Source organism: Lygodium microphyllum, chromosome 2, assembly GCF_053477565.2.
Source record: "Lygodium microphyllum isolate KBCC chromosome 2, Lygodium_microphyllum_v1.1.10, whole genome shotgun sequence".
Lineage (NCBI taxonomy): Eukaryota > Viridiplantae > Streptophyta > Polypodiopsida > Schizaeales > Lygodiaceae > Lygodium > Lygodium microphyllum.
In genome coordinates this window covers 84,721,136-84,728,548 of record NC_141136.1, presented here as the reverse complement: position 1 = coordinate 84,728,548, position 7,413 = coordinate 84,721,136, and the positions used below count along the sequence as shown (strand labels likewise).

General features: G+C 38.3%; 1 pseudogene; it reads right to left on the bottom strand.

The window, feature by feature from the left end:
• Window positions 1-4,044: 4,044 nt before the first annotated feature.
• On the bottom strand, window positions 4,045-4,517 carry LOC148039967 (uncharacterized; annotated as a pseudogene).
• Between the last annotated feature and the right edge of the window lie 2,896 nt (window positions 4,518-7,413).

The following is a 7,413-nucleotide window of genomic DNA, read 5'->3' as shown; positions in this document are numbered from 1 at the left end:
TTCGCCATCCTCCTTATCAATTCTGTCATCAAAATGTTCTAAATGCCGTCATAGCTGCAACAAAATTCGAATCTGTGAACAAACATATCACCATCCTTTATTTTAGGAAGTCATTGTCTCGTCCTCCGTCACTAATGCATGCATCAATTTGGTTTATGCAATTAGAGGCGACTGAGTATATGGCTTGGCATGCTTGGAAGCAACTCACTACGATGATGCATAGGATGAGCATCTACCAGGATGGCATCCTCCTTGCACTCGTTGCCATATTGTTGATGGCAATGACTACTTTTTATGATGGGTGTATCAATTCAATTAGATTGACACTGATGATTCAGCTGCACTCATGCCACCATGAGCTCCAACGCCACTAGAAGCTCCATGGCCACCAAAAGCACAAGCTCAACAAGTGACCTCTTAGTAGTAGCTATTCTTCCATAAGGTTATGTCCTTCTTATTCAGTGTGGTCACCTTGCATCACTGTGACATCACCCTGTAATCGCCATTCTTCTTCTTTCTCACACACGCTCTCTCTGTTTCTTGCTGCTTAGCCTTTGCTATTTAAAGCATTGCTTCTCAAGCTCTAAAACTTGAGATTGAAGTTCAAGCTTCTCTTCTTCAAGTTGTACTGTGTGTTCTTGTCAATCTTCTTTCTGCGATCCTCATGGTGCCAGGCTCTACTAGAAAGGTAGGTTTACCAGTCAAGGATTCAAGTTGCAAAGTGTGTGTATGTAGTGACACTGAGCTATTGTGTTCTTCATGCGTTCTTAAGGTTTCATTGTGATTCTTGTGGGAAATAGAAAAGTTGTCAACTCCTCTAGGATGAGCCCCTCCATCTTCATGCTACTCTTCTATCTCTTCATCTTTATCATATCTTCCATCTCATTATCCAAATAGGTATCTTGGCTCCTGCTTGAAAGTCCACAGTGTACGGATGGTTGGAAATCTAAGTCTAATGGACTTGCATAGCCATTATAATATTCACACATTTCTTTGTATAAGAGTTGTTTTGAGGTGAGAATTCTTTTCACATCTTCCTTTACCTTTGAAGGTATAGTTTCCAATTTATCAAGAAGACATGGTTTCTCAATAATAGACTGGGCAGTCAAGCCATTGTGCTCTTGCCCAACATAAGGTCATTAAATCTTATTCTCAGATTGATGTGGTGACTCACAGAATCCTCTCTGCATCATATAATGGAAAACTAGTTTCCATTTTCCTTTCTTTTGAAAATAGCCATGATTTCTCTTATTACCATGAACAATGTCAAGTCCATCCTCCCCTTCAGAGTGTATGGCATTGATCAGGAGCTTCACCATAGAAGTAGTCCACTTTGTACATTGCCATGGTGCACTAGTACTCTTGTCTATAGGATCATCCCGTACTTCCATAAGGCTCCGTTCCTCCTTGTCTTGGTGATACGACTAGAAACATATGATGCTTGTGAAGCACCTTTGACTTTTGGAAGTACAACTTGGTTGCTATCTGGATTAGTATGCATTGTTTGAGTGTTGGAAAAGGGAGCTAGGCCCTCCATAGCTGCTCTATCTCATGCAAAATATATTTTCTTTGTCAGCTAAAGCCTACATAATATAACCACATTTTGCTCAATATGTCCTTTTGGCTTTTGTAGGCTACTAAATGTTAAACCATATTTGCATATGAAGAGACATATTATTTGCACTGGCAACATCCAAATTGAGTCACATGGGGAAAGTCCAAAGCGAAGGATCACCATTACGACCTTTTCCTTTAATCCTTGAGTCTTCAAAACGGATTCCTTCATATGAACCTATTTTTCCATCCATTGTGCCCTAACAAAAAATATGCTTTGGAAGAGAATTTCGTGCCCAATCATTCATCAAATTTGCAACTTAATACCATGTAATGTAATCATTCAAATGATGCTTCCACACAAAAAATTATGAATGCACTGAAGAAATTCTGCCTAGCCTAACTACTTGTGCTCCTGTGTCACATGCAAACAAAAAGACACACACAATGGAAAATAATTTCCTAAAATGATGTTGACTAATGCGTTCAAATTTTTGACGAAAATATCCGCCCTCAGGTTTACAGTGGTGGACACGCAACGTCACGACATTCGCCCCCTCCAGACCTGCACATCCACCAAATATGGGCCACAACTAGCCAGCCTCATCACTGCCAAGCTCGATGGTCAATGTGATTTTTCCATATTTTGAAAAATCATTTATTAAAATCCACGTCAATATCAAATCCTGGTTCAGGTGCATCATAATTCTCATCATCCAACTTCTCGACTGCATAGGCTATTTCATCTCTTCTCTTGAATAATTTGATTCTCTTTCCTGCAATCGGAATCCGCAAGGCCATGCCATCAAGCTCTGCCAAGGAATATGTAGCATTGTCATGGACATTCTGCACCAAATAAGGCCCAAACCATCGTCTCGAAACCTTGTGGATACCATTATATTAGTTGTCTAGACTGGTGTCATACATAGACCAACACCCAATCTCCCTCCACAATCTCCCTAGGTCTCAATCTGTGTCTGCTATCAAATCGATCTTTGTTGCGAATTCTAGCCTCTTTGAGTTTTTGTATAGCTGTTTCAATATCTTTAGTTCTTCTCTCCAACTGATGAATATGAAGAGCCAAAAGATCCTCTCTAGTCATCTCTTCTTGTTGCCATGGTAAAGCACTCCAAGAAAGTGTGCAAATCTCTGTAGGCATGAATGGCTTCTACCCATACATCAACTCAGTTGTTGGCATATATCATGTAGTCACATTGTGAGTAGTGTGATCAGTCCATAAGGCATAAGGCAACAACCTAGGACACTCTCTGACCCTACCATCCATCGCAGGCAAAGTAGCACACAACTAGGCTAATCGATTGGCAAGACACCACCAGTGCCCCCACTAGTATCAATGTGCACATGCACTGGCACTTTGAGTGTCACATGCGACATCACGCCTAATGGGGGTATCCATCAGGGTGGAGCCGGCATCGCCTTTAGACGTCAGATGAGAAATCTCTACATGTCTTATCTACAGCAAGTTCATGTACCGTGGGAGTAAGTATTATTTAATATAAATAATATGAATTGCAATTTTTTATTTGAATTACTAATTGACTATATTTTACAATACAATGATTAGCTTAAGGATGGTAAGAACTATGTCGTCAACACACTCGACATGAAGTTTGGGACAAGATGGAGTCGGAAGTGGTTGCTCAAGCAAATGTGCAAACTCATGAGTCATCAATACGACAATGCATGGTAAGTAGAGAGAGAGAGAGAAATGAAACAAAATGAAATGCTATATTTATGTCTTCAAAAGTCCAAAATGGCCTATGAGACTAAAAAGTTACAACCAAAGAGCTCTGATATCAATGTCAGGTAGAATAGTGGTACTAATGGTTTGACGCGGAACAAGCATGAGATCATACACATTTGTGGTCTCTCAATCTGCATCCATGAGACAGTTGAGAAGCATGGGGCCCATACTACCGCCACATACATCAAGGTTGATGTGACCATACATCAAAACTAGTGAGAGAGAGAGAGAGCAGGACCGGAGTAGCAAATGGGCAACTTGGGAGGGGGGTACTACTGGCTAAGGGTATTGTGGGTACTCACTAGGGGTAATGCTAGAATTGTTGCCAGGAAATGATAGAAGACTATTGGCATTGATGGTCTATTTCTAGGCCAAATCGATCCAGAAAACCATGCTTGATTGTGGGTACTAAAGGTTGAGATGTTGATACTGGGGTTGAAATGCGAGATAGAAGCCTTGGTAGAGGAGGGGAATTGAACCCCGATACAAACTTTCTTTCAGTAAACTTGAAGCTAAGATTACCATGTAGACAGATGGAGAAAGAAAAATGAGTCTGAGGGGAATCGAACCCCAACACTAGTCATATGAGGCTAGCACCATGAGACTCCCCACCACCCATCCTTGTTACTAAGTTTTGAAAAGCATAAAACTCAGGACTTCACAATGACTTATTTTGAGATTAAATCTTAGTGAACATAGGTTTATCTATGAGTTGACACGTAAGACTAATAGTCCTCATCGTCATCTCTGAGATTAATCATCAATAAAATTTCATCTTCATTATTCTTATTGGCTTCTTAAACTCCTCCGTCGTTAAATTTGTGTTGATGTTCATTTCCTCCGTAGGCTCTACATCCATTATTTCTTCCTCTTTAGTGTTAGAGTCTGGATCGTTGTCATTCTCATCATCTACAATGTCATCATGATCTAAAAGAAGAATTCTACACCTCTCGGACATCGATGTGTCTAGGTTTGAGGATGTAATCAATTCATTCTGATCTGCTTCCTCAGGGTCAATGCTATCAAACAAGTGTCGACCTCTAGGTTGGACATGCACAACTTGCCACCATGGATGAGCATCTATATTCTTGTAAAATAACACTTGTTCAACATGAGTTGGCAGAATGTAAAGCTCTTTTGTTGCACACAATAACTTTGAGGAGTCGACAGACCAAAATCCAGACGGTTCTCTTTTCATTGTTGCTTTATTGCCTTTATACTCGACATGAAACCAATCCACCTTTAAAACCATCTATCAAAATACACGACTCAAAACTTTAGAATTATGTATAGTTTTAAGAAATGTACATGTCATTATTGCATGAAGAGAGATTTCATTTACCTACTTGAAGATATGATACAATACTTCATAAATTCTGACTATGGTTCCAACACAACCAAGTTTACTATCAACAAGATTTGTGTCTCTTGAACGTGCACATGATAATTTCTTAAAAGAGGCAACAACACAAGAATCTTCAGTTTGACGTAGGTCGTCAATAGCTTTTTTCCAAAGATGTTGTCCATAAGCCCACTTGTTGGTATACATTTGAGCCTAAACCAATAAATAAATTATTTTTAAAAATGAAATTTGCTTGTTTAGTTCAGAGTTTTCAAAACCCAAGAAGTTACTTCTCTTTCACATTCGATCATAAACTCTCTCTATTCCGTTGAGATTGGTTCATGATCACTAACCGCCCGTTGCATACAGGTGTATAACCAATCCATGAAAGTAGGTACATCCCCGTTGATATTTACATTGGTTTGACATTTAGATCTCCTCTTTTTACATTTGCCAACTCATTTGCTTGCAAGTTCCTCCTCGTACTCATCAATGAATTGTTGCATGCATTCGCTATTATAGACAATGAAAATAGAAATATCCAATTTATCTTGGACCTTAAGTCAAAAAGGGACTCCCTTATCTGACATTACCTCATCTGACATGGTAGAAGACGACTCATTTGTCCATACGCATGGAGCTTTAGAATCGGTTTTCTCAAGGTATTCACAAACTAATACATGCATTCTTCAAGCATCTATCCATCTACCATAGAACCCTCTAGTCTTGCTTTTTGACGTACATAACATTTCAATACTCCCATAAATCTCTCGGCCTAAAACATCCATTGAGTGCTCACAACACCAGCGAGCTCTATCTCATCTACTAGATGGATTAGAAGATAAACCTGGATATCAAAAAAGGAGGTTGGAAGTTCCTTTTCCATTAAACAAAGAAGCTCTATACATTCACACTTCCTTTGTGGAATTGACCCTTTGGCAATCTCTTTAGATGTAATCCATCTATTAGTGAAAGAAAGAAGATATTAGAGATGTTTTTGAATTAAGATGATATCAAATAAAATTTTATACTAAAAATTAACGAGTGATAAATACCTTGCAAGAAATCCAAGGCGATATATTACATCTGGGACTCCTCTTGTAGTACATTCATCAATAACAAGGGGTAGAACATGCAACATACATGATTAATCTGATCAACAAAGCATGCAAGAAAAATAATAATTACAAAGATATAGATAGATTTATCTTCACAAAATTGTGTCAATCATGTGTTTTTAAACCAGACAAGCTCTTGTCATCTAGAGTGAACATGTTATGACAAGATGCTCCATATCCTGTAGGCATACGAAGTGACTAATCTTCATGTTGATACTCTTCAACTCTTCTATCGTGAGCATCCATGGGGGAGGCTTGTAGGTTGTCTCATGTTGAGTTTCATCATAAAGTGCTATAGATTGGGCTTTGAGTTTCGATCCTTTAAGAAGTCATTTCTTGTTGCCGTTGTGTCTTTCAAGCCAATGAGGTGTTGCCATAATGAATGACCAACATTCTTGAATATATGCATGGGATCAAGAATATGACATATCTTCAAATCCTTCCAAAATTCCAGAGTATACCATATCGAAGGATTTTGAGCTAGAGTACATTTTCCTCTCGAATGCTTCTTCACAGCATCGTCATCATCACTACTTTTGATCGCTGACTCCGGATCAATAGCGGGTCCAACAGTCCACTTTAGATACCAATCCTTTGGTGTCATTGGTATTGGACATCTCCCTTCTTCTACCTTTCCATTAAAATGTATGGCTTGCCTTTTGTCTCATAGATAATGATCTTCACATAAAAATCGTCTGTGTTGAAGATATATATTTTTGTTGAGGTTTTTGCTAAAAGTCAATCTCAACCAATCACCACAAATTGAATAAGCTTTATAACCCTTGATACATATCCCTACATGGAAAACATAACAAAAGGTGATTAGCACAATGAACATCGCACAAAAGTATGAGACAATATATATATTTAAGCCGTTTACCTATGAAGAAACCATATCCTAGAAATTCATGGATAGTCCATGATAAAATTCCACAATTAATGAACTGTCTTTGACCTGATACATGTATAGAAGAATAGTCATTAAGCAAGACCAATTAATGCATATATAAAATACAATGGAATTAAAACTATAATGTACCCCCATATCTTATTCCATTGTCTTTGACTATTCTTCTATACATGCATGTCCCAACGATTGTATTTTATTGAAAATGGAATTAAGAAAGATCCATTAGGAAAAAAATGAACTCACAAATGGGCCCTTAAAAATAATATAGTTTAAGATGTGGGCCTTTTGGATTGTCCAATAGGAAGGCTAGATGTTGACATCCATGGAGGGTGAATCTTCTCTCTCCAAATCTTGGGTTTTTTATTTAAAAAAGGGGTAGTGGGGGATTAAAAAAAGGGAGAATGAATAATACACAAAATTTGAGTTTCTCTCACCTCGTATTCCCCCCTTTTTTGGAGAAATTTCAATTTCAAAAATTTTCCCTCTCACGAAATTAGTTTGACCCAAAAGTTGAGCAATAGACCACTTTCCCTCTCTTCTATATACTCGTGAATTTTTGTCTCCATTGAAGCTCCCTGTTGAGAGTAATTAGGGTTTTGAGCATTCTACTTACCTCTGCACTTTCTTCTCCATGCAGCTCTAGATTTTGGGCAAAACACAGGTGCCCATCTCTCTTTGCATTTTCTCTTGTTTCCTATTTTTTCAATAGGGTTTGATGTCGTTT